Raw genomic sequence first — 20,042 nt, forward strand, 5'->3', positions numbered from 1 at the left:
GTCCTAGTAGTGCATTGATCATAACCCAATAATCCTTCACACCACTAATGACATTTAGTATCCACTACTGCCCCCTGTATAAGGCCTCAGTGCTGTTGGAGACAGGTCTGCTGGTCCCAGTAGTGCACCGACCATAACCCAATAATCCTTCACCACCACGTCTGGAATCTAGTATCCACTGCTGCCCCCTATATAAGGTCTCAGTGCAAAATCAGTGTTTTTGGTTTTTTTTTTGTCACTTAACTGTCATTGAACTATCTTAGCTTGACCATAGAGGCAGGAAAACCTTGATCGCCTGCACTCCCATTATTGTGCACACGGTGGCCACTACACACCACTACACAAAGATTGCCGCAGAGAGGACTAACATTTATGTCCTGGAGGTGTCAACTAGTAAAAACAGAGATATGCTCACCTGACATAATCACTAATCTTTGCGGTTGTTTGTGGACTGCAGTATATTAAGTGTCTGTCAGTGTGAAGCGGGCGTAACCCTTACACTACCTGATGGACATGTACACACGCCGGACATTTTAAAGCACTTTATTCCACCACTTTAGGAATGTAATGTAATTTCTGCCCTTTAGAGATTGAAACACGACTATGCGCCAACTATGTAATTTGTGGTGGGAATTTTGTCATGGATCCCCCTCCGGCATGCCATGGACAGTACCTGTAGTGGCCAAAAACAGTACCTGTAGGTTTTAGAATTTGCCAGCTCATTGAAGTCTTTAAAGATTTATCTGTTAACTAATCTCTGCGGAGATTCGCGTTCGCCGTTTGCGAATCTTAAATTTGATGTTCGGCCGATCTCTATACCTACCTACTCCTAACCTACTCTTCCATCACTTACCACCACTGATCCTCACTGCCTCCTACCCTCTTCATTCATCTCTCACCCCTACTACCTACTATCCTATTGTGTTATCACTTCTCCCATCCTTCTCCACCACCACTGAAATGACTTGTGTCATCTGCCAACCTGTTATCATCCATCAAGAAAGCTACACATTTACATTCATCCTGCCAACCTGTCATCATCCATCAAGAAAGCCACACATTTACATTCATCCCTGATTCCTTGTATCCTCAAATGAGTACAGTTTTGCAAGTAAATTATTACATTCGAAGCATGAAAGATATGTGCGTGGAGGTATTATATATTACTACTATATACTACTACTCCCACTTGTTAGGATCTCAGTAATGATGGACTTGCTTAGTGGCAGTGACCGGATTCAAGATAATACGGTATATGTAACAGATAAATATTGCTTAATTTAAATCAATTAAGTAACACTTTCTATGTTGAGTCTACATTTTCATTTCCACTTTTCAGAAAAAAATGACACTTAAGTGTGGTATTGTGGCTTTGCACTAGCATGTGAACAGTACATTATGTTCCGATATTAACAGTAGACATAAGCCCATGTTTCTTACGTCGCAAGGTGTGTAAATGCGGATGGTTTGCATTGCTTGGCAACCCTCATATTTGTAAACACCATTTCTTATGTTGCAAGGTGTGAAAATGCTGTAATTTTAGTTTGCTTGGTAACCCTCATGTTTGTAAACACTATGTTTTACGTTGAGAGGTTTGAAAATGCTGTTATTTTGCTTTGCATGATACCCCTCTGTTCATCTTGATTACATAAAAGTTTTACCGTGAACCTTCCTGAGTCTGAAGTCAGCTTGATTATATTTGAACCACATTTGAACCACATATCAGATAAAAATAATATTTCCGTTGTGCTGGGAGTCTGTGGTCTGAAAGACAAAATGTACTGAACACAGATAAGTACAGAACATTACACCTGCCCTCATGTTCGCGTGCACGATAAAAACCACATGTACTTCATTCAGAATGAAACATAAATATTGACTTCTTGAACATATATTTTGGTTCAAGTATAAGTGTTTGGGATGAGTTGGTGGATTTCATAGTAAAGATTCTATGGCAAAATCCTTGAAAACCTCAACTGAAAATTAAAAGTCAAAATACACATATAAATGTCATATTTACCTCCCGTGTAGTCTACTCATCTATTTCTGCTCTGCTGTATCCTGTTTGTCCACTGTGATCAATGGAATTCTCCTTCCTCCATTTTGAAAATGGCAATGACCCCATAACAGCTTCCTGGTCAGCGCACTGTTAACTGTAATATCGCCCACTTGAGCCATAGGGAAACATGGGCATTACCTTGCTCATGCAACTGATATAAATCTGACAGCAAATGGTATATTTCAGTTCTGACAAAATCTTGTCAGAAATTGAAGGAATCGTTACATGAAGAAAATGGAGAGCTTCTGAGAGGAACTGACAGAGAGGTAGGTATGTAATATTTATTTGCAAATACCTTGTGTTTATTTTAAAGAGTAACTGTTGGGCATAAAATCAAAAATCAATTCTTTATTTTTATTTGGTAAACAAATTATAAGGATGCTAACCAGACCATCCAAAAGTTAAAAATCACTCTTATTTTTCTTCTCTGTAAAACATCAATCTCCAGTGTGAGAGAACGCGGAAAAGCCGCCGCGTGTGCTGCTAAGGAGGCGGCTGATTCTGCGTCCAATGCGGCGGTTTGCACGCGGAAGCGTGCGTCTGGTAACAGAGCAGAACGCGGAAAAGCCGCCACATGTAACTACAGTAAAGCGCGCGCTGAGAGGCAGAACTCTTGTACTGGGCAAGGAGAGGTCAGCTGATCACGCCGATCAGCTGACTCCAGAGCAGGATACTATTGGTTGATCAATTAGGGGTGGTGCCGGAGAGCACTACTCCATATATAGTTACTGCTGGCCAGTCTTAGTCTTACGTTGTCTGCCGTTGCGAACACTACGTGGAAACACTCAGACCTTAGTCAGATCCAACAGTGTGTTTGAACCAGGTGACCTGGGAATTCACACTGAGCCAGATTACTTGTACTATTATTCTGTTTATGCTTAGACTAGTTCCAGGGTGTAGAGACCACGGACCTCACACCCAGACTAGGGAACTTGTGTTATCAATCTGTTATACTTCAGACTAGTTCCAGGGTGTAGAGACCACGGACCTCACACCCAGACTAGGGAACTTGTGTTATCAATCTGTTATACTTCAGACTAGTTCCAGGGTGTAGAGACCATGGACCTTACACCCAGACTAGGGAACTTGCATTTTCAATCTGTTATACTTCAGACTAGTTCCAGGGTGTAGAGACCACGGACCTTACACCAGACTAGGGAACTTGTGTTATTTATTTGCTATTCATCAGACTAGTTCCAGGGTGTAGAGACCAAGGACCTCGCACCCAGAATAGGCATTGTTTGATATATGTTATGACTTACTGCTTTCCTGACTATCCCTCTGATCTCTGATTCGGTACCTCACATATCTGATATTCCGTTGCCAGACTCTGCTTGCCTTGGATACCGAATCAGCCTTCTGTCTTTGTACTTTATCTGTCACTGTGTTGCCGACCAGGCGAGCCCGACCTCGAGAGCTATTTCTCCGCTTAATGCTGGGTACACACTATGAGATTTTCTGGTCGATTTACTGTCAAATCGATTATTTCCAACATGTTCGATTTACTTTTCGATCATTTTCCGAGCATTTTCCGATCGATTTCCTATTAAAGTGCATGGAAATCGATCGTAAAATGGTCGGAAAGCGATCGAAAAGCAAATCGGACATGTTGGAAATAATCGATCTGACAGTAAATTGACCAGAAAATCTCATAGTGTGTACCCAGCATATGAGATAGTCTCCAGATCAGATAGTGACATCCACCTTCAGGTGTCACTCACTCTCTGGTCCTTCCTATCTCCAGCCTGACTTCACCTCTTGGAGAGTCTCAGGCTGCTGGAAGGTTCCTGTGCCCTCAAAAGCAGTATTCCTTTACTGCCAATGTTCACCTGCTCAGCAGGTGCATTACTCAAAGTACCACTGTTACACCAAACACTCACATACTTATAGGTGTCCAGAGGTTAGCAATATATCTGTATTATCGGTGATTCTGCAGATCATCAATAATCAGGTATATATCTGTATTCTTGGTGATACTGCAGATCACCAATAATCAGATTCTCTCTGCGTGCTGACACCAATCGTTACATCCAGTTTCCATGGCTCTTATTTGGTACATCTGCCACACAAAGGAAGTTGCAGGGCATTCTTTTTTTGTTATTTATTTTCCCCTCAGACTTGACTAATGCAGCCTGATTGGCTGAAGCCTCTTTCCCTCCTGTTTTCCACTCCCACCTCTGTTCCTCTCTGATTGGCCAATATTTCTCAATGCACTTTCTACCACATGGGCGGGCAATGATACACGGACAGAGTAAGGGAGGAAATTATGTCAGGATTGGCTTCAAGATAGACCAAGACAAAATGGAAAATCGGAAAAAGGATTTTCTCTTTTCTGACTATCGAAAAATCACTAAAATCAAAATGTTGACAATGCAATACATATGTTATGTAAGTAGAGCAGGTATTTACTGATACATATGTTTTTTTTTCTGAAGTAGTATGGCTGACAGCTCCACTTTAAATCATTTCACATGGTTCAGGATCACTTTAAAAATCCACCAATCCCGATAAAATCGGTGCAGTTCACTTAGGGCCAGTGCACACAAAAAAGTGCTAGCGTAATCACAAACGCTCATCGCTTTTTGAAGTGTTTTTTCTTAGCAATTCTAGGCATGTGCCTATGTATTTATATGTATATGTATTTTATGAGGATATATTCCTGTTAGTTTACTACATAAGGGCTTGTAATTATGGACCGGACACAAAAAAAAATTACACCTATATTTCCAGATAATATATTTTACCCATGCACTGTGATAGGGACATCATTTAAATGGTTTAATAACCAAGACAAATGGGCAAATAAAATGCGTGGGTTTTAATTATGGTAACATGTTTTATTTTAAAACTATAATGGCTGAAACTTGAGAAATGATGATTTTTTCCTTTTTTTTTTCTTGTATTATTCCCATTAAAATGCATGAATGTATTTAGAATAAAATAATTCTTAGCAAAATATAGTGCCCAAAGAAAGCCTAATTGGTGGAAAAACAACAATGTATAGATCATTTGGTTGTGATAAGTAGTAATAAAGTTATTGGGGAAATAAAGGGAGGAGCACTGGCAGGTGAAAATTGCTCTGGTCTATTAGGTTAAAAACACCTTGGGGGTGAAGTGGTTAATTTTTTTCCTCTGTGTGGATTGGTGTTCTTCCACAAAAATGAGGTTCTGCTCTCTGAACAATACCAACACACATAGCCCATAATATTTGGGAGTACTGAATGGATGAAACAAAGTCGTATGCATATAATAATGGCTCCTGTTAAAAAGGGAGCCAGATATAGCCAATACTGAATTTACCATTTATTAAAATGGGTATCATAACATGCCGTAAAATATCCTATACAATAAAATGCAAGTGTCCCTGCGTCATCAACTGAATGGTTGTGTGTCCCTGGCTTTTTTGTACTGAGCATGTGCGCAGCCAGGGCAGTTAGGACACAGGGCCGGATCTGACAGTTTGCTGTGTGTGGTTCACTGAGGTTCTCATTGCATTGTGGGAAATAACAGCTTTTTCCAACTGCCAAGCAAGCAGCTCTCTGTGTGCATATACTTCAGACAGTGGTGGGGAACGAGCAAGCGGGACGCGTATGTGCGCGCATTGTGGGGGGTAGCAGCTGTGACCTTGCGCCCGTTTTTTAACAGGCGGGCCTTTTTACTAGTTGTTTATATTATTGAGATTCTACTATTCCTCACTGTAACCTCTATTTTTACGTCTAGTAAAATGGGCACCAGGAAAAGTGACAAAATATTGATTCATTTATAGATATTGTGCTACTTCACATTCATATAGTAAAATATCAGTAATATTTACTCTCTGACCTAACCTCTCCCTACTCTCACAACGTGCCCTCCCCGGTTGGTGCCTAACCTTAACCTCCCCGATGGTGCCTAATATTAACCCTCACACACACGTAGAGCAAACAGAAGCTGGCACTACAGGTTCCACTGGATTGGACCGGTGCTGCTGGCGGCAAAAGTTCCACTCCTTACCTTGGTAGACTTAATGTAAGCGTGCTCTGGTACACAGACAAACATTGGTTCAGGAAGTAGGCAAAGGTAGAGAAACCGGCACTGCTTCTTACGTTCTTTATTCTTGCATATCGTCAAATTTACAAATAAAATATCATGCAGACATGCATAACAGTACAAAAAGTTGCAAACATACCATAGGTGGGAAGGTTCAGTGGCTGGGTGGATAGTGGATGGTGGGTGCTCGGGTACTATAGCCTTACCATTGAACCACATGCATGAATTTAGAAATCTCGAAGTTCACCCTCTTTCTGATCGTTTCCATGAAACGAAAGTCTCCATTTCTAAGCCATACCAATCGAGGAATGATTTCTGAGAACACAATCACAGTATTGGGCATAATGTGATGCAGCTGGATAATGTCCTCCTTCATGCGGTGCATTAGAAACCTGGTTTTGCGTTTCCCAATATCATTCCCTCCCAAATGTAAGATTAAAATGTCAGGAACCGGCCAAAAATAAAGGCTTTTTGAAATGTTCTCCAGCAAATTAAACCAAGACATACCACTCTGTCCTAGCCAGATCACATGGAATAGATCCACATCCATTCCCAGATTTAAAGTGTAAAGGTGGATGGCTGTCCTCTGCTTGGCCCAATACATAAAGGAGTGTCCCATTAACCAAATAATCCTCTTCTGGCCTAGAAATACATATAAAGGGAAGTTAGTAGACAAACAAGCCCGGGCGAACGTACAACTTAAAACACCCAGAGTCACATCTACCAATACGTTTCATTAAATCCTGCGACAGGCCAAGGCGGGCCGCTTCCGTTGCAGCCCCAATGCAGAAAGAGTGTGACGTTATCTTGAGACCCTGCAAACCCAATTTAGCTAAACATTGTTTCAAAACTGCTTGAAACTGAAAAACAGACAATGCCAACCCATCCTCATGGCATAAAAAAGAAGCGGATCGGACTCAGCATTGCTTGAATTGGCACACATTGTATACCGGACAGAAAGCTGCACCTTGAAGGCTAGACAAATTAACCCAAACACCCTTCACAGACCTATCCGTTTTAGAACGCCATAGCAAAAAGGACACCTCGCGTTCGCCTAACACAACATCCTGCTCTAATAAACCAGTATTCACTGACTTTCTTTGAGACACCAATTCCGATATCCATATACAGTGGTGTGAAAAACTATTTGCCCCCTTCCTGATTTCTTATTCTTTTGCATGTTTGTCACACTTAAATGTTTCTGCTCATCAAAAACCGTTAACCATTAGTTAAAGATAACATAATTGAACACAAAATGCCGTTTTAAATGATGGTTTTTATTATTTAGTGAGAAAAAAAACTCAAAACCTACATAGCCCTGTGTGAAAAAGAAATTGCCCCTGAACCTAATAATTGGTTGGGCCACTCTTAGCAGCAATAACTGCAATCAAGTGTTTGCGATTTTTTACAGTGCTCTGGAGGAATTTTGGCCCACTCATCTTTGCAGAATTGTTGTAATTCAGCTTTATTTGAGGGTTTTCTAGCATGAACTGCCTTTTTAAGGTCATGCGACAACATCTCAATAGGATTCAGGTCAGGGCTTTGACTAGGCCACTCCAAAGTCTTCATTTTGTTTTTCTTCAGCCATTCAGAGGTGGATTTGCTGGTGTCTTTTGGGTCATTGTCCTGCTGCAGCACCCAAGAACCCTTCAGCTTGAGTTGACAAACCGGACTGCCGGACATTCTCCTTCAGGATTTTTTGGTAGACAGTAGAATTCATGGTTCCATCTATCACAGCAAGCCTTCCAGGTCCTGAAGCAGCAAAACAACCCCAGACCATCACACTACCACCACCATATTTTACTGTTGGTATGATGTTCTTTTGCTGAAATGCTGTGTTACTTCTACGACAGATTTAACAGGACACGCACCTTCCAAAAAGTTCAACTTTTGTCTCGGCGGTCCACAAGGTATTTTCCCACAAGTCTTGGCAATCATTTAGATGTTTTTTTAGCAAGATTGAGACGAGCCTTAATGTTCTTTTTGCTTAAAAGTGGTTTGCGCCTTGGCTATCTGCCATGCAGGCCGTTTTTGCCCAGTCTCTTTCTTATGGTGGAGTTGTGAACACTGACCTTAATTGAGGCAAGTGAGGCCTGCAGTTCTTTAGATGTTGTCCTGGGGTCTTTTGTGGCCTCTCGGATGAGTTTTCTCTGCGCTCTTGGGGTAATTTTGGTCGGCCAGCCACTCCTGGGAAGGTTCATCACTGTTCCATGTTTTTGCCATTTGTGGATAATGTGGTTCGCTGGAGTCCCAAAGCTTTAGAAATGGCTTTATAACCTTTACCAGACTGATAGATCTCATTTACAGTACTTTTGTTCTCATTTGTTCCTGAATTTCTTTGGATCTTGGCATGATGTCTAACTTTTGAGGTGCTTTTGGTCTACTTCTCTGTGTCAGAAAGCTCCTATTTAAGTGATTTCTTGATTGAAACAGGTGTGGCAGTAATCAGGCCTGGGGGTGACTACAGAAATTGAACTCAGGTGTGATAAACCACAGTTCAGTTATTTTTTAACAAGGGGGGCAATTACTTTTTCACACAGGGTCATGTAGGTTTTGAGTTTTTTTTCCTCACTAAATAATAAAAACCATCATTTAAAACTGCATTTTGTGTTCAATTATGTTATCTTTGACTAATAGTTAACGGTTTTTGATGAGCAGAAACATTTAAGTGTGACAAACATGCAAAAGAATAAGAAATCAGGAAGGGGGCAAATAGTTTTTCACACCACTGTAGGAGATACACACAGTGATTTTTGAAAAGTGAAATGAAGTTTATTGGATTTACAGAAAGTGTGCAATAATTGTTTAAACAAAATTAGGCAGGTGCATACATTTGGGCACTGTTGTCATTTTATTGATACCAAAACCTTTAGAACTAATTATTGGAACTCAAATTGGCTTGGTAACATACACATGTGAATCCAATTACGAGAAAGAGTATTTAAGGGGGTCAATTGTAAGTCTCACTCCTATTTTAATTTTAGCTGTTGTGTGAACACAGGCTCATAAAGCAAAAATTGTATTTACCCCAGTGACTAGGGCCAAACATGTTTTCTTATATTCATTTGTGCACATAATTAAAGAGGCATATTTGGACAGAAATAAAAATGGCGTTTGAATTTCATACAGATAATTGTCTTCTGTTTCAACAAAGAAATAAAACATTTTAATCCCACAAAAGCCTATAATAGGAAGATCTGTGAAATGCAGCTGGTGATAAGCCTGCCATGAACTAGGTAGTGGGGAATGGGATGATCTATGTTGTTCTCACATTGCAAGCCTGCATATCACTTATCCAACCAGTTGTCAGAAGCAGGTTTAAAAGGGCCAATAAACCAAAACCAAGAGCTGGTTCATATTAAACAGCTATTAATAAGGTTTACAGAATACCTTGTTAAATTGTTAAGAAATCTGCAAACTATTTAAAGTACCGGTAGCTAGTGAATTTTTTCCAATTAGTCTTGTCCAATAGTCCTATTAAAAGATGCTATAGCCAATGTTTTTTTTTTTTTTTTTTCAAAATGACAGTCTTTGAATGGGGGATGTACAACACTACTATAAGCCAACAAATATTTCAAATGAAGTTGTTCTAGTCTTAGATGAAAACTTTGTAAAAGAAGAAAAGTTGAATAGTTTCTGATCAATTAGAGGAGAGAGAACACAGAGACACAGAGAACCCAATATAGTGTAGTATGTATGGACACAATAGAGAAGTGATGAAAGGTAAGTATAGGATACTCACAAACCAGGGTTACCTCTCAGGCAACCACTGTAACAGCAGGTGGGGAGATTACACCTGTCCTCACTCGGATAAGAAGTCGCTCTCTGTAGATAGGAAGAAACGTATGACGTTTGCCGCCCTTCCACCAAGGGTGGATAGAAGATAGATGCAAATGAACAGAGGCACCAGAAGGATAAAATAATATGATAACATTTTTAAAACATGGAGGTGGCTGAGGTGGAATATTAGCCACTCCAAAGGACACTCCGAAACAATTATGTTTCAAGGTATAATACAGGAAAACAATGTATTTATATACTCCAAAAACTTCACAGCGCGTTTCGTGAGTGTGACCCCACTTCTTCAGGCAATTCAAAAAGGAGCATACAACATTGGAAGTCCAGGTCTGCAATAAGCGCCTCTGAGGACTTCCATGTTGTATGCTCCTTTTTGAATTGCCTGAAGAAGTGGGGTCACGCCCACAAAATGCGCTGTGAAGTTTTTGGAGTATATAAATACTTTTTTTTCCCTGTATTATACCTTGAAACATAATTGTTTCCGAGTGTCCTTTGGAGTGGCTAATATTCCACCGTAGCCACCTCCATGTTTTAAACATTTTATCATATTATTTTATCCTTCTGGCTCCTCTGTTCATTTGCATCTAGTTTCTGATCCATGATCAAGAGTGAATTTCTATTTCCTGATTTGCTTAATTAACCTTTTCTGGACCAACATAGTTGGAGGAATCTACATCCTGCTGGTGGTTGGACGGCTCTGACAGGACATAGATTCCAACTAATCACTGCCGCGCACTCATGCCGTCTTTGCCGTTCGCGCCGCTGTTCCATTGCTGCACAGTGACAGCAGAGCTTCCACATCTCGGTTAGGAGTCAATTTCATTGGCTCCTGACCCCGTGATTACTGTGAACCAATCACAGTAATCACAGTGCACAATAGGGAAAGGACGGCTCTGGTGTTTAAGGGGCCAGAACCGTCTGGTCCAGAAAGGGTTAACTTGTAACAAAATTGTTTGATGTCAGATTCCTCTGCGGCCACTTACTAGTGTGTTAAACAGAGATGTTACAATATGAGATAACCTTATCTAAAGGCCAAAAAGGAACTTCACACGTATATGCAATACGGCTTGAAAAACTGTTATTGAACTCATAGTAAACAAGTGCTACTTCTGCTACTTGCACTAATTGAGGTCATCATTACAATACAGACAGCCCTCTACTTACAAACCACACGAGTTTCAATGTTTCACACTTGCAAACAAAGTTGTCTTCATGTTCAAAATGTACTGCACTGTTTTTGTCATTACATATTTTTGTTGTTACATTACAGTATCGTATAAACTGTTGTAAGTACCGTAGTTGAAAATAAAAGCACATTGAAAACAACAACAAAAACATTGTTTATTGTATGTTATATGTCCAAATCCAGAGTTGTCTGATAGTTAAACATTTTCCATGTTTCACTATGCATGACACATGACTTGACTTACAAAAAAATTCAACTTACAAACAACTGCCTGGAACAGAGTCTGTTTGTAAGTAAGGGACCACCTGTATTGCTTCACTGGAGTAACCTTCATTTTACAACCTTTATTATTCCTGTGTTTGTATGACAGCCCACCTGAAGAAGGGGGAGACCCTGAAACATGTTTTGTTTTATTGTTTATACACATACACACGTTTATATATAGTGGCGTCATTATTAGGTATTGCATTTAGTGAGGTGAAGTAGTCAATCACTGCTGCCAGAATGACCACAGAGACCACCAAGACCATCTGCCTCTTCTTCTTACAGTAAGTAAGTAGCCACTATATAAAAGGGCCATCTGGGGGCTTTACCTAGTTCTCTACAAAGGGGGCATTATCCGAATCTCTATTGAAGAGAACCTGAACTGAAAATGAAAAGTCAAAATAAACATAAACACATCATACTTACCTCCTGTGTAGTCTACTCCTCAATCTCTTTCTCCTATCCTGCATCCTGTTTGTCCACTGTGATCAATGGAATTCTTTGTCCTCCATTTTAAAAAATGGCCATTACCCCATAACAGCTTCCTGGTCAGCACATTGTAAAACTGTAATATCGCCTACTTGAGCAATAGGGAAACATGGACATTACCTTGCACATTCAGTTGTAACTGACAGCAGCTGATATATAACTGACAGAAACTGGTATATTTCAGTTCTGACAAAAATATTGTCAGAACTGGAAGGGATCACTGTAAAAAGAAAATGGTGAGCTTCTGATTGGAACTGACGGTGAGGTAAGTATGTAATATTAATTTGCAGCAACATCGTGTGTTAATTTTAAATAATTTTAATTAGTTCATGTTCCCTTTAAAGAGAACCAGAGGTGGGTTTGAAAAATCCTATTAGGACACAGAGGCAAGTGCTGTATACAATGAGCAGCCTCTGTGTCCTTACACACTGTTTCCAGACTCCCCCCGGGCTCTGCTATACCCCATTAAAAAAATGCCAGGCTAGCGACACGCAGATTGTCACTAGCTGGCTGTGTACCTGAAGGCTGTCAGTCACCACAGCTCCCCTGCCTCCTGTATAGCGCGGCTCCCTGCCTGTGTCCCTTCCCTCCCCGCCTCCGTAAGCTTCCTCTAATCGGCTTATAGAGGCAAAGAGGAAAGGGACACAGGGGGGAGCCTCGGGTTCTCTTTAAAGGGGTACTACTGAGGGGCACTATGTACTGAGGGGGTAATAGTACTAAGTGGACTCTATACTGAGGGGGGGCTTACCTAGTTCTCTACAAAGGGAGCATTATCAGATTGAGATTCTCTGCTAAAGGGGCACGATTGAGGGGAACTATGTACTGTCACCGTAAACCTCAAGCCCTTTGTCTGTCAGTGTTTCTCTATTGGCCTCTGAGGAAGCTTTTGTTTTAAGCGAAACAGCTGTCAGCCTCCCCCCCCCCCACCACCACCACCAACACTGTACACCCTGATGTGTATTCTCACCGTAGATTAAAGGACATCCGAGGTGAAAATAAACTGATGAGAAAAACAATTGTATCTATGGACCTTCTCCTAAAAATGACTTTTTAAGATATCCTGCAGTTTTAATTTATATTTAAATCTAGTTTTTACGTTTTTACTGTTCCATTGTCCCTGCTCAATGACACTTTAATTGAAGTATTCTAGAGCTCAAATCTATGAATTGCTGACCCTTTTTTATCTCTTTCTTGCTCTCGGAAGCCATTTACTGACAGGAAGGTATTTTATGGTATTAATTACTTGTCAGTGAGGGTTATGCTATAGTCTGACCCACTCCGACCCGGTCCTGACCCGGACAGAAACTGCCACTTGCATACCTGATGTTTAACTCTTTCAGGCAGAGAAAGTAAAAAAGGAACACAGCCTAGTTATTTGTATGCTTGGTACTGTACATACACATGTCTATCTCAACATGTCACGTCACCTCGGTTGTCCTTTAAAAGATACCTCTTTTTGCAACAACAGGGCCTCTTTCTCTTCTTTATCCACAGCCACAGGAAACATGTTGGTAGAAGATCTTGTATCACTTACCAGGGAAGCTGTTGTGTATTCAGGATCTGGCACAAGGAAAGATTGCACTGCAAATCACAGAGGACATCTTAAAAAGCTCTAACATACCTCCCAAGGCGTTCCATAAATTATAAAATGACCAATTACAGAGGAAGTTTCAAAAATGCACTAAGGATGGAAGAAAGAGCACAGCAAGCCTTTGTTTCATGTGACAGTGCATGAGATGCATGGTGTACCACTACTGCGTTTCCCTGAAAATAAAAGTGTCATATATAAAATTTTGCTCCAAAATATGTGCTAGGGCTTATTTTCAGGGGATGTCTTATATTTCTATCAGGAAGAGTCTCTCGGCAGAACCTTTCCTGTTCCTTTGTACTCAGGGCCGGCGCTACCATAGAGGCAAAGGAGGCATTTGCCCCGGGGCCACGACCTCTGCTGAGGCCCCCGCAGTGGCGAGCCTGCTACATTCTGCCTGCTCCCCCCGCTCCCCGGGGCCCTGCAACTATAATAGCAGCTATAATTACTTATTAGTCTCGGCGGGTGAGCAGACGGGCAGCGGCTGCACTCTGTGACACGCTGTCTCCCTCCCACTCTATGACCAGGTGGTTTATAAATGACGCACCAGGTGATAGAGTGGGAGGGAGACAGCGTGTCTTAGATTGCAGCAACTCCCCGTCCGCTCACCCGCCGGGACTAATAGGTAATTATGGCTGCTTGCAGGGCCCCGGGGAGCAGAGGGGTAATAGCGGGGGTGAAAGCTTTGCGCTGGGGGACCCCAACGCTACAGTTTGCCCCAGGGCCACAGGGCCCCTTAAACCAGCCCTGTTTGTACTATGCTGTTCCTGGATTTTAAGGTATGCTACTGTACTGATCAGGCATCTGCCCTGTCATCCCTGCACACAGCTGATAACCTCTCTGCATGCTGGGGTGACAAGGCCAATGCACGATCGGCACAGCACTGCTGTGTCCCTGCTTGCTTGCCGCCTCTTCTTCCTCATTAACTTCTGCTAGGGCTTATTTTCAGGGTAGGGCTTGTTTTTGGGGAAACAGGGTATATCCTGTGTAGGCTTTCCGATACCCCACACAATCACTGGTTGGAGGTACATTTTTCATGTACAGGATGAGGACAGCATTTTTCCTGTCAGGACTGAAGAATAGGCTGGTGTGATGGTTCACAGAAAGAAACCCCCACATAAGTCTTCCTGCATTAATATTCTGCCCACATTGCCTCATGGTCGGGAATACTTTACTTGTGTGACAGATTGGACATCATTGCCACTCATCTCGTCAAGTCACACAGTGTTTTTATATAGTGCATTCAGAGGTGAGGATCTACATTTTTATGGCTTAAAATCAATGTAATTGGTATCCTCTATAATAAAACCCCTGTGTCCCTGCGTGTGCTGTCTCTGTGTAGCTGGGTCCATGCTTTATGCTACTGTGCATGTGCGCAGCACGGACCCAGACTGCCATTGAGACAGGACGGGGCCAGGGAGCCGGGGCGGCGTGTGCACGGGCAAAAGCAGACCTAGAGCCCGTTTTGGGGTTGGGTCAACTAGTAAATAATAATAATGTAAGGACTTACTGTACTTAAAATGCATGCATGTGATGTAGCCAACAAAAACTTCAGTTATCAATGTAATAGGTATAAATGCAGTAATAATCAATGAAATTACGTACTTAAAGTGCATGCATGTTATGTAGCCAACAAAAACTTCAGTGTTCCTTTATTTACTACAGGAAGATTTTTTCTTACTTTAAGAGAAAGTCCAGTAAATAGAGTTGTATGACTTAATCTGTATGACTCTTTTATATGTGTAGTTAATTTTATGGTCCTGCATATCAAAATTCCTAATCAGGTCCAATTCTCCATATGGGTAACTAAAAAGAACATATTGAGATAACTAAGCTTTGATCACTTCAGACAGTCTATCTCATGTCTCTTAGTTACAAAATAAACCAAAACAGAGGCTGCTCTGTGTTTAGTAACACAGTTCAAAAAGTAATGGCAATGGCTAACTTTCATGTTTCTGGAACTACTAGGCACTGTTCAAAGGAGTCTGAATGCAGTTGGCCAAAAAGGAATAAGATAGGTTTATTGTAGTATTATAGTACCTAAAGTTATAATAGTAATAATAATCATTAAAGACTGTATTGCTGTCCCCTGCAAATGAATCGTCAATTAATTCCCATTATTCTACTAAAAAACGGGCTAGGTCTGTCACTGCGCACGCACCCACCGCGCTCGCGCACACATCCCCCGCCCGTGCACCTGCCGCGCACACCCACCAGTCCGTCCGCCCACCCCATGGCCCATCATGCCTTGCAAGCCACGCGTCACTCCCCCCTCAGTGTCTCTGCGTCCCTGCACATGGACACACACAGGGACATGGGACGCAGAGACACTTAGGGATTATTATAGAGCATAGGTTCTCAACGTGTGGTACGTGTACCCCAGGGGGTACTTCTGAGGGTTCTAGGGGGTACTCGGCCTTGATATACTTAACCAAAAATAACAAACTTAAGAGTTTTATAAAATGATAAATCCTATTTAAACAGCAAAAATTAGTATTTTAGCTAATTAAAACCAATAGTAAATGCTTGGAAATTGTTTAGAACCAATTATCATGTACTACGATTAAGTATATATTTGTCAAGGGGTACTTGTGATAATGTTTACTATGCTAGGGGGTACTTGGTGAGTACAAGGTTTTAAAAGGGGTACATATCAATAAAATGTTGAGAAACACTGTTATAGAGGATGATATCACAGCAACTGTCATTTAAACAGACATAAAAAAACATATTCCTATAGTAAATTTAAAATAGTTTTCTCAAGATTTTTTTTAAATCTTATTTTGACTTTTTACCACTATTCTTCCTAATATATCTTACAAATTTGGTGATGATCACATGTATGGGAGAAAAGAGCACCATTGACTTCAATGCAATTTTGCAAAACTGGTTTGCTGAAAAGTTTGCCAGCCATCAGAAATTTGCCAGCCATGTTTTTGCTCATTCCTGCTTGTAATATTTGTACTGTATGTTTCCACTTCTTGCCGTAGCAAATGCTTAGCGCACCACCACACCACTTTTTCCCACTTCTGAAAGATATTTAGCCTAAAAACTGACCTGACCATGCTAGTAAAAATATTACAATTATAAGAAAGGTATAAACAAAGAGAAAATAATGACCCAAAAGCAGCACAATTCAGAAAATCGTTTTACAGGTGATCCCCTACTTACAAATGTTGCGTTCCAGGCAGGACCAGATTTACGCCACAGAAGCCTATAGGCACAAAAGTCTTGGCACCCTAGACTTCGCCCTCTATGAGCTTACAAACCCCCGCCAAAATGCACCGCAAGTGTGCTGGCTGGCCCAGCTCTCACTTCTTCCTTACTTCCCTTTCCCATCATGGGTAGCTACAGGTGCCCCTTAGAGGAGCAGAGTAAGCCGCCTTTCTATCATCAGGCGCCTTTAGGCACGTGCCTACAGTGCCTTATGGTAAATCCGGCCCTGGTACCAGGAGATTTTTGTAAGTTGAATTTCTTTGTAAGTTTAGTCCGGTCTGTGTTAAACATGATGAAATTATGATTTATGATAAATGATTTATTTTTGGACAACTCTGGATTTGGACATATAGTATTTTGTCTGTTTTCAGTGTGCTTTCCAAAAACTTCAATATACTTTTAAAATGTTTTAAACTGTTTATAACAGTTTATACAATACTGTAATACAGTAACAAAAATATGTAATAAAATAAAACAATACTGTGTATTTTGTACATGAAGACAACATTGTTTGTATCTCTGAAACATTGTATCTTGCATCATTTGTAAGTAGGAACTGCCTGTATGTACATGTTTATTAGTTCATCATCTCAAATATTTACATAAAACCATTTAAAAACATATGTAAAGGATAACTAACCTGAAAAGAACCCTGTAAAATGAACATATGCACATAAAATGCACTCCTGCAGACTCCATCAGCATCTTTAAAAAAAAACATTGGTGTCTGTCCTCCTCTTTTGGTGTGCCCCTCAGAAACACACTTAGATCATAATTTCCCAGGTTGAAGCAGTTTCACGAGATATTATGCAGACCTTTCAATAGCGGGTATATGCGTAGGACCATGGGTGTTAGTTACCTATGGGCCCCAGGGCCCTCCAAGTTCTCCATTGCTATTCACTTATAGTGAGTGAGTGAGGCCTGCAGAGTCCACATGTGTTTATTATATCTGTTGGGCAACCTATTTTGCTATCAAGACGGAGTGTCGTTCCTTTCCTCTGCTATGGCACTGGATCGCCATTATTGTCTGTATGCACAAGATATTTTTTTTCCCTGCCTGTCTGACACACTGTAATGGTCTTTTGTTGGGTTGTATTGTCCTTTCAATATATAATTTGATACATAAATAAATGGGGTTGTATTATTATTATTATTATTTATTGTATTTATAAAGCGCCAACATATTACGCAGCGCTGGACAATAAATATATACAATGATACAAGGATGACATACATGGGGTTATACACATAGAACAAAGTTATACATGCAAATTGTACAAAATACATGATCATGCAATATGGGCTGGTTAGGTAGGCCCAGTAATACAAGTACAGGCTGTCATAGGACAGGAGCACATGATCCTGTAGATTACACTAGGGAGTGGAGGACCCTGCCAGAGGCTTACAATCTAAAGGGAGGGGTGGAAACACTAGGTGGGGCTGTTAAATATTCTTTAGAGAGTTACTGTGTGGTAGGAGGTGGGTAGGCCATCATAAAGAGGTGGGTTTTGAGGGCTTGCTTGAATGTGTTGAAAGAGGGAGCAAGTCTGATGGGTGGTGGAAGGGCATTCCAGAGGGTGGGGGCAGCTCTTGAGAAATCCTGCAGGCGGGCATGGGAGTGTGAAATGCGTGGGGTGGTGAGGCGAATGTCGTTGGAGGAATGGAAGGGGCGACCTGGTGTATACCTGTGAACAAGCTCCGAGATGTAGGTAGGGCAGGTTTTGTGCACAGATTTATACGCCAGGCATAGTTGTATTGTCTGTTCTTTAAAAATATATTTTGATAAATAAATTAAAATAAAGTAATAAAATAAAAATCAACATCTTCTGACGTCCCGCAGGTGTCCAGAGGGGTAGCTATGAGTGGGCAAGGGGGTACATATGTCCCCAGATGCAGGACTGTGAGGGCGCCCATGTGCATGTGAGGCGGTTTTCTGGCTGCCTGAAGTGCCCCTTCTTCTCTCCCTCCCTCTGCAGAGGAGTGCAGAGGCATTAACAGCAGCAGAAAAAGTGGGGCATATCTGGCTATCTAAAGGGGGGCACATCTGGCAATGTGTGGGGGGCACATCTGCCTATCTAAATAGGGAAAGGTGTCCCGTTCAGCTCCTTTCTGAACGCCAGAAACTTTTCTGCAGGGCATTACGGGGACCAGGAGGAGAAGACTGAGCAGCTAGGAGTGCACAGAGGTATGTACCGTTCATGGAAATATACCTCTGTGTCTCATTTAAAAAGCATAGTTTATGTATCCTTTAACCACTTAAGGATCAGGGACTTAAACCCCCCTAAAGACCAGGCTATTTTTTACAAAATGGGCCACTGCAGCTTTAAGGCCTCGCTGCAGGGCCGCACAACTCAGCAGACAAGTGATTCCTCCCCCCCCCCTTTTCTGCCCACCATCAGAGCTCTCTGTTGGTGGGCTATGATCCCTGCCAGAATGTTTATTTATTTATTTTTTTACAAATATTTATTGCTTTATTTTTTAAATAAATGTTACTATTTTTTTATGATTTTTTAACAACCCCGCCCTCCCTCCCACCGCCAGATAATCAGCGCGATTGCTGACATAGGCTTCAGCCTATGACAGCGGATCGCTGTCTTGCCTCCACAGGGTACAGCCGAGTGACACGGCTGTCCCCAGTACAGCGCTGTAAATAGACGGTGGTTTTGCCGTCTAACAGTCTCCAAGAAATGATCGCTGCTGAGAGACTGATGACAGAGCAGAGCTCTGTCATCCAAGTGGTGATGCGTGCGCATCGGCAATCTCCTGCAAAACACTCCCCAAGACTTTACGCCAATTGGCGTTAGGCGGTCCTGGGGGAGCCACCGCATTCATGCCCATCGGCGTGATGCCGTCCTAAGGTGGTTAAGGCAGCACCATATATAAGAAATTAATAACCTAGTGGTTCAGTTTGAACCATTTCAGTGCTTAACCTGGGTTTTGTTAAACTGCTAGTGTCAATAAATACAGATATTGTACCATTTAATTGAGCAAAATGTACAGCGTAAAATAAATGTATATGTGAACCTCAGTACATATACCATGATTAGTGCTTAAGTGTTTCCTGTGCAAAAAACAAACAAACAAATCAATAATTCACGTTTCTATCTACCTTGTCAGCAAAATTAATGGTAAAATTGCCAGGTGCTCTCTGCGCACGTCAACTTTACTGATGTTTAGTGCATACCAGGAAACCCTGATTCTCAAAAGCTGCCAGAACCGCTGCACTAAGCTGCCACCCACACTAAATCACCACCCACACTAAGCTGCTGCCCACACTTAGCCTGCATCCACAATAAGCCACTGCCCACAGGAGCATCCTTACTTACTAAAGTATCCAAGGACGCTCCAGCAGCTGCGCACACACACACCACAACCACTGCACTTAGCCACGGCCCACACTCAGCTGGTGTCCA

General features: G+C 41.6%; 1 protein-coding gene across 1 annotated transcript in view; it reads right to left on the reverse strand.

Moving 5' to 3' along the window:
* Positions 1-6,624: 6,624 nt before the first annotated feature.
* Positions 6,625-20,042, reverse strand: part of EXTL2 (exostosin like glycosyltransferase 2) — an 88,344-nt gene continuing 74,926 nt past the window's right edge. Inside the window, exon 7 of the transcript XR_011022058.1 lies at positions 6,625-6,730. The gene's annotated coding sequence lies outside the window, so the exon portion shown is untranslated. The remainder of the gene's footprint in view (positions 6,731-20,042) is intronic.

This window comes from Hyperolius riggenbachi, chromosome 6 (assembly GCF_040937935.1).
Source record: "Hyperolius riggenbachi isolate aHypRig1 chromosome 6, aHypRig1.pri, whole genome shotgun sequence".
In the NCBI taxonomy this organism is placed as follows: Eukaryota; Metazoa; Chordata; class Amphibia; order Anura; family Hyperoliidae; genus Hyperolius; species Hyperolius riggenbachi.